We start from the raw sequence: 15232 nt of genomic DNA, 5'->3' as shown, positions 1-15232 counted from the left end.
AGATTTCAAGAAAAACTACATAATAGTTGGGCAAGGCCCCTTTAATGCAGGGGATGTGCTAGATTGAACTCTGTATCCTGCTATTATGGCCTGTGCTGAAGCGTTTACCCTTAGATAATGGTTCCAGTTAACTTCCAAACTTAAAATTCCCTTACTAATTAAGTACTACTCTAATTGAAGGCAGAATAGGTGGCTTAAAAAAACTTAGGGATTGAATGGCCATTTTCCTGCTGATGAGACAGTATTGAGACTAAATTTTGGCTTTGGAGGAATATTTTACCCCTAATTGTTGAAGGCAGAGTTTTCTCATTTACAGAACCAGCATAAAGCCTGGTTTCTAGTAGAGAGGCACAAAAAGGAAAGAGAATTGGGAGGCTAGGATGTTTCGGTGAAGGACTGACAGTGTGCTTCATGGAGAGGATTCCTATTTCACTAGGTGGCGCTGTTGACCTTGAAACACCACATACTCTCTAGACCAAGGGCAGAGAGAGACCTGGAAAATGCCATGTGCTCTCCAGACCAAGGGCAGAGAAAGAGAGATTCTCACTGTTGGGGGGTCAGGGAGCCCTGTTCTTAGAAAATCACAAAGACGCTTCCCCTTGAGCTATATGCCTTGTTACTACGACATTCCCTGATCTTACCAAACAAGATTACTTCCCTGAACCATAAAACTTCCCACACATTTCATACAGAGAGGATAAGAGATATGACGCTTGTGAACAGGAAAGGAGGAGATTACAATAGGAAAGTTGGAGATCCTGTTGCCGACACCGCATTGGGGCGGTTGGAGGCTGGGGTCCAGAAGCCTTTGGATAACACCAGGGGGTAGCCCCGGCCAGAAATCCTCAGTTGCCCCAGGACTTCTTCCAGCCCCACAAGACAGCTAAGTCCTCCATGAAAGGTCTAAAATGGAAGCCGAGAACCTTGGAATGAAAGGACAGAGTTAGAGTTCGCTCTTCTACTTACCGTTGTTATGAATGTTGTACCTTGGTATCCCGGACAAAGCCCCCATTATGAAGTGGCTACACTATCTGGGGTGCATACCCTAGGGTTTGTTGTTGCTCGCCGAGAAAGAATTAGGACACGGACATGTGGGTGGGTTAAGGAGTGGAAAGCTTAATAGACAGAAAAAAGGAGAGAGGAGAGCAGCTCCTTGAGAAAGAGACGTGTTCGAAAAAGGTACTTTCTGGCCTCTTATGCTTCTGCTTTGATTCTTTTTCTGTTCCAGCCATGTTAAACTTCTTTCAGGTCCTTGAACAGGCCCTACCTGTTATTTCTTAACCACAGGGCTTCACACGTGCTGTTCTCTGCTTTGGAAGTTTCTGAACTCCCACATACACCCAGGCCAACCCTTCTTGTCCTTTAGGTCTTAACATTTTTTTTTTTTTTTGTGATGGAGTCTTCCTCTGTCTTGCCCAGGCTGGAGTGCAGTGGCGTGATCTCAGCTCACTGCAGCCTCTACCTCCCGGTTTCAAGTGATTCTCCTGTCTCAGCCTCCCAAGTAGCTGGGATTACAGGCGCCTGCCACCACACCCGGCTAATTTTTGTATTTTTAGTAGAGACGAAGTTTCACCGTGTTGGCCAGGTTGGTCTCAAACTCCTGACCTCAGGTGATCCACCCACTTTGGCCTGCCAAAGTGCTGGGATTACAGGCGTGAGCCACTGCACCCAGCTGGTCTTAACTTTTATGGTATGACCTCTTGGAAGCTTTCCCTTGGAAGCTTGAATAGTTGCCATCTTAACATTTCTTGTTGATTTATCCGTATCTCTGTATATCATTCCCTTCTTCACAACTTTAACCTTGGCACTTTGCATACTGCTGGCCACATAGTGAGCACTCAGGAAATATTTATTGACTGTTTGATAGGCTTCTTGTGCTTAATGTAACCATAATGTGATGTAGCTTATATATGGCTTATTTGGTTTTTCAACCCTGTACTTGTTCTTTAGTATTTGCACATTGAATTGTTTATATGAATTATTGATTATGAAATAGTAAAGCTTATTCTCTCCTATTTATTTTGATATTTTTTCTACTTAAAATAATACTTGTATATTGTTAGAAAAGGTAAATAATAATAAAGGCAGGTTATAAAAAATCAGCAGTATCCTTACCCATCCCCACTTTTTAGTCTCATTTTCAGAGGCAGTTACTTTTAAGAACTCTGTCTCTCTCTCTCTCTCTTTTTTTTTTTGGTAGAGATGGGGTCTCACTGTGTTGCCCAGGCCGTTCTTGAACTCCTAGCCTCAAACGGTCCTCCTGCCTGGGCCTCCCAAAGTGCTGGGATTACAGGCCTGAGCCACTGCACCTGGCCCTAAAAATTCTTTTAAGCTTTTTCTTTTGATTCTTACCTCTGCGTTTATAAATCTGCCTAAATTGCTATTTTGTGATTTATCAATTTTAGATAATACATATTAACTTCTTGTTATGGTAGGTGGGGTATTCTTCCCTTTCTTTCCTCTATGTCTAAAAGCCCTTCCAGTATAGGTATATAAGAATTCTTGGTTAATTTAGTGTTTAGCTTTTATATTATTATGACTACGTAAATATTGTTCACTGCTGGTGAGTACTTCACCATGTTTCCCCTTCCCTCCCCCTAGTTTGCTTAGTTTTCCATGGATATATTATTAATTTTTACCAAATACTTTGAACAGCCTGTGGGATTTAGTGCCTAAGAAATTGATGCAAGGTGTTACTCTGGCTACTGCTATTGCAGTTGTTTTGTGTCCCTGTTCCAGAGGTTTCATGCCTTTTTCAGCTTTGTCAGTAAAGTAAAATCTCAGATCCCCACCGTGCCTGACTTGACAGTGTAACATCCCCCATTTTGTTTGTGCTTTCTTTTTGGAACTGTTACTATTAATATATTAAAATCTTCTAAATTATTCTTTAAATTTTCTATTTTTTCTCCTCCTGTTTTTCACTTATTTGTCCTCTTGTTCTTTATTATGGGAGTTCCCTTAACTTTTATCTTTTCTCCGTTCTTTTAATCTTATTTTAAATTTCAGGTGTCCTTTCTTGTTCTTTATTTCCTTTTTTATGACATCCTACTCTTGCTTCATGAAGCAATATGAAACGGTTAAAAGAGAATGGTTTCTGTACCTATCCTACCTGGGTTTAAAACCTGATGTGCCACTTTCTAGCTCTATAATCTTGGGCAAGTTACTTAACCTTTCTTTGCTTTAGTTTATTCATGTAGGCTAGGAGTTGGTAGACATTTCATGTAAAGGACCAAATCATAAATATTTCAGGCTTTATGAGCCAAGAGGCAAAATGAAGGATATTTTAAATTATTTAATCATTTCATTATGTAAGTACTTATATAACAAGAGAGAAAACATTTCTACAAGTTTTTTATTAATAAAACTCAAAATGCGATACTAATAATGATTGAGAACAATTTTTGCAATAAAGGTTTGCTAATGAGAAGAATGAATGTTTTTTTGGAGGAGAAGGGATAACATTTGGCTTAATTGGAGTTTAAAGTTAGTGTTCTCTATCATCAAAATTGATTATAAATGTCCACCTATTAATGCTGATTTGTAATGAGATTTCATGTATTTCATCTTTGAAAATGTCTTCTTAGATACTGCCAAATACTGCTAATAGTCTGTGAACATATGGTTTTAATAGAGCATATTCATTGCTTGGATGACATTTACAGAATTCTTTTAGACTCTTTTCTTGATACTTAATGTTTAGCAAATCATTACACTGCAGACTAATCACTTCCAATTGAAGATTAGGTAGAAGCTCCTCATTGCACAGTTAAATGGTTTTTGAAATGTGGAATGTTCGTTTTTACTTGCATTGAGGTATGAAAAAATACTGCTGGAAATATTTGATTTTGGAAAATATGTCTGCTGCATATTTGTGTGGCAGTAGAGATCTTCTTATTTTAATTTTTGACAGCATAGGAAGTGCATGAAGCATCTTGACATGACTTGTGACTTAGGCAATGTTAGTTGTCCTTGAAATGACTGTCTCAATATAGGTTTTGCATGTAGACCCTGTTGTCCTTCTAACTTTAGGCTGAATTCATTAACATATATCAAGTCTGCAGCAACAATAGTGGTTGAGGGTCATTCTTTTCATTCAGAAAAATTTGTCTCAGCCTGGAGCTTGAAACATTTCAGTAAAACTCTGCCATTGTTAAGCCATTGTATTGTTTCGTGGCAGGACGCGTCAGGATATTTAGCTTCTATTTCTGACAAAAATGTCATGAGAACAAATGAAATTTACCTTTGACATTACGGTTCAATAACACATGATAGATTCAGATGTTTTCTGCAGAGTACCTGCTGATTGAGAATATGATTAATAGCCATAAGCTTTAAACACCTTACATTTCACAAGGCTTGTAAATTTTGTCCAGCTAAGCCTTTTTCTGCTTCGTACATATTTTTACCACCATCAGTTGTTACACATCTTAGCAGATTCTACTTCAGATTGTGCTGAATTAGTATTTTCTTGATTTTTTGGAAAATATTCATAGCTGTAATTGTTTCATACATACTGTACTTCGAGCCACTGTTTTCATGGAAAGAGTAGGATGTTAAAGATATTTATTTTCTCTGGACACAATTCTTTGGCTGCTGTAATCAAACACAATTTAATTAACTCACCATTGGTAAATACTTTCCTTGCTTGCTTAACAAATGAGCCATTTGGAAATTTACTTCGGTTGCAGCCCTATTTCCATTTTTAATTTTTGGCAAGACATTCTGCTCTGAGGAGGTATATCTTGTTTTACATTTGCCCATTTTCCTGCTCATTGCTCTCATGAGTTGGGAGTGAATGCTGTGTGTCAGGGCATATCGGGATACTGTGATGAGTGCTTAGTCTAGTAATACTTCCTATATTGTATTTTGCTGGCACAGCTTCGTGATGCTTTTACATAATAAAGTACTTTGACATCTAACTAGATTTAAACAATCTACAGTCCACTGTGACTTACAAGTGTGACATCAGAGTACTTCTGTTTTTTTGATGTGATAGTCACTGGTAAAATAGTTATAGTATGGCAATACTCATGACACTTGAAATGCTGTTGCATAAACCATGTCATTGAGATTTGTGGTGCACTGAGAGTATAAAGGGATGAGGGCACCAAATATGGTCTCTGTAGCAACTACCCAAGTCTGCTGTTGTATCAGGAAAACAGCTATAGACCATATGTAAACAAATGAGCATGGCTGTATTCTAATAAGACTTTATTGACACTGAAATTTTCTTTTCATATAATTTACACATGTCACAAAATATTCTTTTGATTTTTTTCAACGATTTAAAAATGTAAAAATCAGGTTGGGCGCAGTGGCTTATGCCTGTAATCCCGGCATTTTGGGAGGCTAATGTGGGCAGATCACCTGAGGTCAGGAGTTTGAGACCAGCCTGCCCAACATGGTGAAACCTGAAAATACAAAAATTAGCCAGGTGGTGCATGCCTGTAGTCCCAGCTACTAGGGAGGCTGAGATGAGAGGATCGCTTGAACCCGGGAGGCAAAGGTTGCAGTGAGCTGAGATTACTCCACTGCACTCCACCCTGGGTGACAGAGCAAGACCCTGTCTGAAAAAAAAAAAAAAAGTAAAAATCATTCTTCAGGCAGCACATAGGATTTAGCCCTTGGGCTGTAATTTGCCAATTTATGATTTAGGCAATGAGAAAAAAAAGTACCACGCCATAGTTTGTGGTGAGTGTAAAATCAGTTAGTATGTGTGAAACAGTTAAGATGGTGACTGGGGACATAGTAGGTGCTAAATAAATGTTTGGTATTATTATTGTTACTGTTTTCATTATTATCTATCTAAAGATATTTTAGTTTTTAATTTTTTCTTAGAATCATCTGTTTTCTATGATTCCTTTCTTTAGTTTGTTTCAGTTTCTTTTTTTCATTTTTGAGACAGGATCTCCCTCTGTTGCCCAGGCTGGAGTGTGGTGGCACGATCACAGCTCACTGCAGCCTTGACCTCTCAGGCTCAGGCAATCCTCTCACCTCAGCCTCCCAAGTAGCAGGGACTATAGGCGTGCACCACCATGTCTGGCTAATTTGTTTATTTTTTTGTAGAGGCGTTAAAAATGTCTCTATGTTGCCCAGGTTGATCTCCAAGTCCTGGGCTCAAGTGATTCTCTTGCCTTGGCTTCCCAAAGCGCTGGGATTCTAGGAGTCAGTCACCATGCCCGGGCTGTTTTGGTTTCTATATTTCATGCTGGAGGCTTTACTCACAAGTCTAATCATTTTTGACTGTCCATTCTTATTTAAAGTTGAGACTACCCAAAAACTGATTGGAAGCTCTTTGTGTAAGTAGATTTTGTTGAGTGGTGGGCATTGCTATGAGGTGACGATCTATTTTTTAAATTGGCCTGGCAGTTCCTAAATTTCTGTATCTTTTCCCTAGGTTCCTATTCAGTTTCTCTTGAGAGGAATCCTTCAGTCTCCTGCCTTGGAGGCAGGGAAACTCACTGTGGAGCTGTAGCAAGTTGACTTTGTCTTCATTCTCTTGTTTTCTTCATTTTCCACCTTATTACCCTCCCCAACCTTGGTGTTGGTCTCTCTAGTCGTATTTCTCTGGGGAGCACGCATAATAGTCTCTTCCTGGGGAGAGAGACCCCCAGACTTTAGCCCTGCACCTTGCCCCATCTTCCCCAGTGCCCTGTCTCTCGCTCTTTAGCCTTCCCACGGCTCCATGGGGTGAATTGCCTTCCTTCTTGTTGGTGTCCCCCTTGGCAGGAACTCCTTTTGGGGCTTCCTCAGGTCGGCTGGTTCAGGTACACTCCTCTGTCACCTTCCCATCTTCCACACTTCCCTTGATCTGATCTTTGTGGGTTTATATCTTTCTTTCCATTGCTTTTGTTTCATTGGGCGGGGAATACCCAACTCTACTTAATATAGCACTTGGAACCTAGTTGCCTTTCAGAGAATGTTCTATTACTTGTGGACTCGTGGCACCTGTGGCATTTACTCTGTCCTTTGGCTGGTGATTATTGCCCATTATTTCTCTGATCTCCTGTTTCAGGTTTCTCCTTAAAGTCTCTGAGGTACAAGTGGGGCATATATGTGTATTTGTACACACAATATATATAATATATATTATATATAATAATATAATATATATTATATTATATATAATACATATTATATTATATAATATATGATATGATATGATATTATATTATATATTTATATATAATATATAAATATATAATATATAATCACTTTACTCCTAAATATATATTAAATATAGCATATATAATATGCTATATTATATATCATATACTATATTATATATCATATATAATAGTATATGTATATTTCGGAGGAAAGTGATTCTGGAATATAGTGTAGAATTTGTGGATTATCAGCCTGAGAAGGGACAAAGGGCATTAGGGCATCATTTACACATTTTGAGGGTGTTAGAACAGAATTTGGTTATCATGGATTTTCAGACCCACCAATGTTTACTTTCCATTTAAGGCACATCAAATCAAGAGATAGTCAGTACACATAAAAGAGGAGATTGACGTTATGTATTTATCAAATATTTCACAAATATAAAATATTGAGCATATCATGTTTTATTTATTTATTTATTTATTTATGTATTGGTGACAGAGTCTCCCTCTGTTGCCCAGGCTGAAGTACAGTGACATGATTGTATAATAGCTCACTGCAACTTCAGAATCCTGGATTTCAGGTGATCCTCCTGCCTCAGCCTTCTGAGTAGCTGGGACTACAGGCTTATTAGCCATGTTGCCTGGCTAATTTGTAAATTTTTTTAGAGACAGAGTTTTGCTTTGTTGTCAAGGCTGGTCTTGAACTCAGCTTCTGGAAATCCTTGTACCTTAGCCTCCCAAAGTGCTGGAATTACAGGCATGAGCCACAGTTCCTGGCCTGTTACCAAGTATTTTTTAATGTTTACTAGTTTGATGGGTAAAAATGATATATTATTGTTTTAATTAGCATATTGTACTCAGAATTTAGTCTGAAGATCTTTTCATATATTTATTAGCTGTGAGACCTTGGCTATTTCAGCAAGTATTTTTTGAGTAATTTCTCTTTAGCAGTATGCTGGAGATTGATTAGGGATAAGGAAGAAGTGTAAGGCCTGATTCATGCCTCTCAGGAATAATCTACCTGGGGAGATATGTTATATGTACTACAGCAAAATAACATTTCAAGGCAGCTTTTACATAATTGCAGCTTTAGGGGAGTAGTGGAGAGTTTTAAGGGGTAACAGGGAGGAATGATAGAATCAGTTTTGCACATGTTAAGATTGAGTTCTTGACTACATTGCATTGAAGATAGGTCCTTTGAAAGGTTTACTACTAAAAGCATCAGCAATAGCCTACTTCTCATTTCTAGCATAGAGTTACATAAGGATCATTGTTACCAACAAACTTACCGATTATATTATATATATTACCCTTGAGTTAAAAAAAGTCTTAAATATTTTAGAGATATCAATAGAACTGGCTTCCTGGCCAGAGGTTGGGTCTAGAAGGAGAAATTTGAAAGTAGTATCATGGAAGCCACTAGAAAAGCCAGGAGATGGGATCAGTTACTGACAGATTTAGAGAAAGAAGAGCTGGAAGCCAAGGGAGTCTAATGATGCCCAGTGAGGGCAAAGGCAGTAGGACTCTTTGGAGATTATCCAATAGTGTTTTCTACTTTACTCTAGTTTTCATTGATAAGGGTCTTGAGAGTTCCAAATAAATTGGGAGCAGGCGATTGTGCGTGTGTGTTTGGAATCCTTGGCAGGAATCATTGCAGAAGAGATGCCGTTGGGGCTCAGTTTTCTACTTTGCTTTCTGTGGGGGAGCAGGTGGATCTTTCTGGCAAGAGTGCCTCAGTGGCTACTGGTCTTACTATGTCTGAACTTGTTCCTCCTGTATACTCCAGGTGCCCAGGGTGTTGCCTTCACTCTGTTCCTAGCAGGTAGCGCCCTGTTGTTGCTTCCTGTGGGAGTGAGGGCTTAGGCAGGGGTGTCTGCCCAGGTGCACTAGCCAAGCTTCTGTTAGTTGCTTGTGGGCCTTTTTCTGGCCTTTCCGGTTTTGTGCCGGAGTTCCTGTTCACACTCTTTGGGATGGTGCCCTTGAAGGCCCTTGAGCCTGCTCTGGGATGCTATTTCCCTTTTTAGCCCATCTCCAGCTATTTTCTACTTTATGGGGATTCTTCACAGCTTCTGGCCCCCTGTTATTTTTTGAGCATGGCTGTGTAATCACTGGCTATTTAAAAAATATGATTTATATTATTTCTAGGGTTTGGTGAGAAAAAACGGGGAAGGAGGCACTGTACTCTTTACTCAATTGGCTGTCTCGATTTTTTTTGTTAACGTTCTGTTCAGTGTCTCTCCTGATATGCTTGTAGGCTTTATTCATACTGTTTTAGAAAGATTTCATAGTGTTCTTGGACTGAGCAGTTATTTTGATTTATTAATTTTATTTTTGATACAAAGTCTTGCTCTGTTGCACAGTGCAGTGGTGTAGACGTGGCTCACTGCAGCGTCGAACTCCTGGGCTCAAGCGATCCTTCTGAGTAGCTGGGACCACAGGCTTGTGCCACCATGCCCAGCTAGTTTTTAAATTTTTTGTATAGATGGGCTCTTGCCCAGGCTGGCCTCGTACTCCTGGGCTCAAGCAATCCTCCTGCTCTGTCTCCCAAAGTGCTGGGATTACAGGTGTACAGGTGTTTGATTTAAGACTTAATTTTGTGGTCTATCCTAGCCGCTTTGAAAATAAAGTTTATTTCCTATAAACCAATAGAAAACAGTCATAGGATATGAACAGGTAATGGTCTTATTCACGGCAAGAGAGATGCAAAATAAAATTGTATTGAAAAACTGCTTTTTTAAAAAAATCTAAGTTGGCAAGGATCAGAAAGTTTGATTAAACAGTGGTGGCTGTGGAGTAGAGAAATAGGCGTTGCTGGTGAGAATCCAAGTTGGTACAACCTCTGTAGAAGGCAGCCAGGCAGTATCTATCAAAATTACAGATGCATATACCCTTTGACCCAGCAATTCTATTTCTCTGGATTTATCATATCTGTCTACTCATACGTGTGTGAAATATTTTATATGCTTATGTAAGTGATAGTATAAGATATAAGTAATGTATATATCTTGTTGGAGAATGACATTTATTTTTTATTACTTGGAGAATGATTTGTAATAGCAAAAGATGTAGACTACCTAAAGTCCATCAATATGGTATTTGAGGAATTATAAAATGGAATGTTACACAATTGTAAAAAGGAATGAAGTGCTTCGTATATGGATATATAATGACTTCTATATATTGATGAGTGGGAATAGCAGAGTAGAGAGGAATATGTCATATGCTATGGTTTGTTTAAAAAGAGGTTGAACATATGTTTGTATATAAACAGAATGTCTGTGGAATGATGCCCAAGAAACTGTGAATGTTTTCTCTGAGTTGAGAAGGTGGTTAGAAGATGGGATGGGAAGGAGATTTTCACTGTCTATCCTTTGAAGCTTTTGTATTTTGTACCATGAATATTACTGATACAAAAAGAACATAAAGTAAACAGAAACATCTGACAAATTTTGTTAGTAGACTCTTTGATAGTATTGTTTCTCATTGTTGCTTCACCTGGTGGGAGGAGGAGGTTGATTCCAAAATCAAATTTTGTTCTTTTGAAAATTCAGCATTCATGTACTTAAACTCCTAGAGTAAAATTGCTTGCTTTTAAGTTACCACACAAAAAAAGTAAGATACTGGCCTATTTAACTGAGAACAAATTGTTATGATTCTCATTTCTTTTGATCTGGTGTCATTTTTATCCTGTTAATTTTAATGAAGCACAGAGAAGGAAAATTGAGTACATGGTAGAGCCAGGAGGACCCATATTTAAATTGCTGTCAGCAAACCAACACTCTTTGAACTAACCCACTTTCATCCATACAGTTAGAGGTGCTTATTCAGTACACTAATATTAGACCTACAATCCTAACTGCTAATTAGCATTAGTCCCCTGATAAATAGCACACTGTAAACAAGTAGTCAAGGTCTTTTTTACTCGTTTGTTTAAACATATGTTTTATTGAGGCATATTCAGGGTCACAGGGATTATTGGACAAATAAAAATAATTTGAAAGCTTTGGCTAAAAAGGAACTAGCAATATCCTTAAGGAGGTGGTGGAAGACAAAATCTATTGTATACTCCTCAGAGTTAATGAAATTAATGCAGAATCCCAGAGGACCCAAGAACATTACTTATTTTGCTTTTATTGAAAAAGTTCAATTTTGAATAAAATCTGAAAGAAATAATTTATTGGGTAGCTGGGAGAGGTGGCTCATACCTCTAATTCCAGTGCTTTGGGAAGCCTAGGCAAGAGGGTCTCTTGAGGCCAGGAGATTGAGATTAGCCTCAGCAACATAGCAAGACGCCCATCTCTACAAAAAATTTAAAAAAGTTAGCAGGGTGTGATGGCATGTGTCTGTAATCCCACCTACTCAGAAGGCTAAGGCAGAAGGATTGCTTGAATTCAGGAGTTTGAAGCTACAGTGAATTATGTTCATGCCACTGCACTCTAGTGTGGGTGACAGAGTGAGACCCTATCTCTAAAATAAGTAAATAAATTTATTTTGGAAAACTAGTCTAAGTGAAAGAACATTCTATAATAGGACACCGAGTAACTAGAATATGAGATCCTATTATCTCATCATGTTTAATATGGACGATGAAGTAACAATATGTAAAAACAATCCTAGTGGTTGTGAAAGAAAGTACCTATTAGTCTGATTTGTTGGCACCTCTCTGGGACATGTAGATTCTTTTTTGTTTGTTTGTTTTTGTTTTTTTTGAGATGGAGTGTTGTTCTTGTTGCCCAGGCTGGAGTGCAATGGCACGATCTCGGTTCACTGCAAGCTCCACCTCCAGGGTTCAAGGGATTTTCCTGCGTCAATCTCCTGAGTAGCTGAGATTACAGACGCCTGACACTTCACCTGGCTAATTTTTTGTATTTTTAGTAGAGATGGGGTTTCACTATGTTGGCCAGGCTGGTCTCTAACTCCTGACCTCAGGTGATCCACCCGCCTCAGCCTCCCTAAGTGGTGGGATTACAGGCATGAGCCACTGTGCCCGGCCTTGTGGTTTTAATTGAGCATTTTATGAGATTAGATTTCTCTTTTCTTAGCATATCAGTTATACTTTTTTTTTTTTTTTTACTGTTTTAGTGTTTACCCTAGAGTTTGTAATCTACATTTACAAGCAATCCAAGATTGCTGTTAAATAATACAGTAACAACATCACCACTTCACAGATTGCGCAATACCTTATAATAACAAAGTATTCCTAATTCTTTCTGCCTGTCTGTTGTATTTTCAGTTCACATATACATTGCTGTCCTTCATTTCACTTCTTTTTTTTTTTTTTGAGATGGAGTCATGCTCTGTTCCCCAGACTGTAGTGCAGTGGCATGATCTCGGCTCACTGAAACCTCCGCCTCCTGGGTTCAAGTGATTCTCGTGCCTTAGTCTCCCTAGTAGCTGGGATTATAGGCGCACACCACCATGCTGTGCTAATTTTTGTATTTTTAGTAGAGATGAGGTTTTACCACATTGGCCAGACTGGTCTTGAACTCCTGCCCTCAAGTGATCCGCCTGCCTTGGCTTCCTAAAGTGCTGGGATTATAGGCATGAGCTACCACACCTGGCCCAAAAGTTTTTAATTTGATGAAGCTCAGTTTATACATTTTTTTCTTTTATGGGTTGTGCTTTTTTTGTTGTTGTTGTTGAAATCTCCATGCACCACCACACCTGGCTAATTAAAAAAATTTTTTTTAGAGACAGGGTATTGCTATATTGCCCAGGCTGGTATCTAACCCCTGTCCTCAAGTGATCCTCCTGCCTCAGCCTCCCGAGTTGCTGTGATTACAGGCGTGATCCACTGTGCCTAGCCAGAAAATATTTTATTTTTAATCAAAGTAGTATATGGACGTGATTTTGAAAAGTCAACTAATATGACAGACTTAATATAAAAAACTGCTCTACCACCTTCCCCACTCTAGAGTCCTTTTCCACAGGGGTGGCCACTTTCTTTTTCTTTTTTTTTGTTTTTTTGAGATGGAGTTTTGCTCTTGTTGCCCAGGCTGGAATGCAATGGTGCAATCTTGGCTCACTGCAACCTCCGCCTCCCGGGTTCAAGTGATTCTCCTGTCTCAGCCTCCCAAGTAGGTGGGATTACAGGTACCTGCCACCATGCCCAGCTAATTTTTGTATTTTTTTTTTCAGATGGAGTCTTGCTCTGTTGCCCAGGCTGGAGTGTAGTGGCAAGATCTCAGCTCACTGCAACCTCCACCTCCCAGGTTCAAGTGATTCCCCTGCCTCAGTCTCCCTAGTAGCTGGGACTACAGGCGCTTGCCACCACACCTGGCTAATTTTTTTTGTATTTTAGTAGAGACAGGGTTTCACCATGTTGGCCAGGATGGTCTCGATCTCCTGACCTCATGGTCTGCCCGTCTTGGCCTCCCAAAGTGTTGGGATTATAGGCGTGAGCCACCGTGCCCAGCCTAATTTTTGTATTTTTAATAGAGACAGGGTTTCATCATATTGGTCAGGCTGGTCTCAAACTCCTGTCCTCAGGTGACCCATCCGCCTTGGCCTCTCAGAGTGCTGGAATTACAGGTGTGAGCGACTGCGCCTGGCCACCATTTTAAAATCTATAAGCTGTTGCTTTTTGCTATTTACCTCCTTATTTATTTAATTTGAGACAGAGTTTCACTGTGTCGCCCAGGCTGGATTACAGTGGCACAATCTCGGCTCACTGCAATCTCCACTTCCCAGGTTCAGGTGATTCTCGTGCCTTAGCCTCCTGAGGAGCTGGGATGATGGGCATGCTCCACCATGCCCAGCTAATTTTTGTATTTTTAGTAGGGACGGGTTTTCACTATGTTGACCAGGTTAGTCTCGAACTTCTGGCCTTAAGTGATCCACCTGCCTCGGCCTCCCAAAATGTTGGGATAATACCACACCTGGCCCTACTTCCTTATTTATAACTAATAAATTTTTACTGTTTTTTGATTTACTAACTTTACGTATTTTCTATTGAGCACTACCTATTATGGAAGATGAAGGTTTAGCACTCGTAGACCACCAATCCTGCTGCTTCTTCTGGAATCTTCTCAGTAGAGTTAACTCACAATTTTTGGTTAAATATTTAGTATTTATATCATAGTGATTATATAAATGTTGATTACTGTTGAATTTAGTCGTATACTATGATTACATGACCTTTCTTGAATAACTTGTTTTTCCCAAAGTTTGTAGTCTATACGAAATTATTTACTTTATTCTCCATATAACTATTATTCATTGCTTCCAAATTCTCCTACAGTATTGTAACATTCCACAGAATAAGGTTAGACGCATCAAGTGAACCGTCAGTTCTATGCTTTCTTCTCCTGGTTGATCCGGGAGCTGTTTTGACTCTTGTTCCAGCCTGCTGCATGGCTGTGATTCTCTATACCACTGCCCTGTGTTGGATCCCCTGTTTCTTGAATTTCTTCCTTTTCCTTGGCTTGTTCCCTCATGTGGAAGGAGTACATCTTGTAGCTTCCTTATAGGTTCCTGGGAGGTCTTTTGAATCTCGGCAAATCAGAAAATGTTTTTATTCTACTTTCAAACTTAATTGGTAGCTTGAAAAGCTATAGATTTCTAGTTAAATTATTTCCTCTTGGCCAGGCTCAGTAGCTCACGCTTGTAATGTCAGCACTGTGGTTGAAGCCAAGGCAGAAAGAGTTCGAGACCAGCCTGGGCAACACAGTGAGACCCCATCTCTACCAAATACAGAATATTAGCTGGGCTTTGGTGGCATGTACCTGTAGTTCCAGCTACTTAGGAGGCTGAGGCATGAGGATCCCTTGAGCCCAGGAGTTTGAGGTTACAATGAGCTATAATCACGCCACTGTACTCCAGCATTGTACTCAGCAACAGAGTGAGGCCCTGTTTCTTAAAAAAAAAAAAAAAAAAGAAAAAAAAGTTTTAATGCTGGTACTAGCTATGAATAAATCCATAATATTTTTTGCCAGTTTTAAAATCTTATAAATGAAAGCATACCATATCTATTAGGTAGCTTGCTTTTTTTTTAAACATTTTATATTTTTGAGATGTATCCATTTAGCTCTGTTTCATTCATTTTCACTAGTGTATTATGTCCCCTTATAATTTTGATAGCTTAAAATACTATTGTAAGTTAGGAATTTATATATTTCAGA

At 39.1% G+C, this 15232-nt stretch overlaps 1 protein-coding gene across 9 annotated transcripts in view; it reads left to right on the top strand.

Annotated features, from left to right (window-relative positions):
• The window catches only part of DYM (dymeclin), a 410032-nt gene that overhangs the window by 11147 nt on the left and 383653 nt on the right, over positions 1–15232 (top strand). Inside the window, exon 1 of one of the 9 annotated variants that reach the window (XM_031003622.2) lies at positions 13256–13324. The exons of the other annotated variants lie outside the window; for them this stretch is intronic. The gene's annotated coding sequence lies outside the window, so the exon portion shown is untranslated. Of the gene's footprint in view, positions 1–13255; positions 13325–15232 lie in introns of those variants that run through there. 9 annotated transcript variants of the gene reach the window in all.

The sequence above is a fragment of the Gorilla gorilla genome, chromosome 17, assembly GCF_029281585.2.
Source record: "Gorilla gorilla gorilla isolate KB3781 chromosome 17, NHGRI_mGorGor1-v2.1_pri, whole genome shotgun sequence".
Taxonomy (NCBI): domain Eukaryota; kingdom Metazoa; phylum Chordata; class Mammalia; order Primates; family Hominidae; genus Gorilla; species Gorilla gorilla.
The sequence above is the reverse complement of the archived record's forward strand: the minus strand, read 5'-3'. Positions and strand labels throughout refer to the sequence as shown.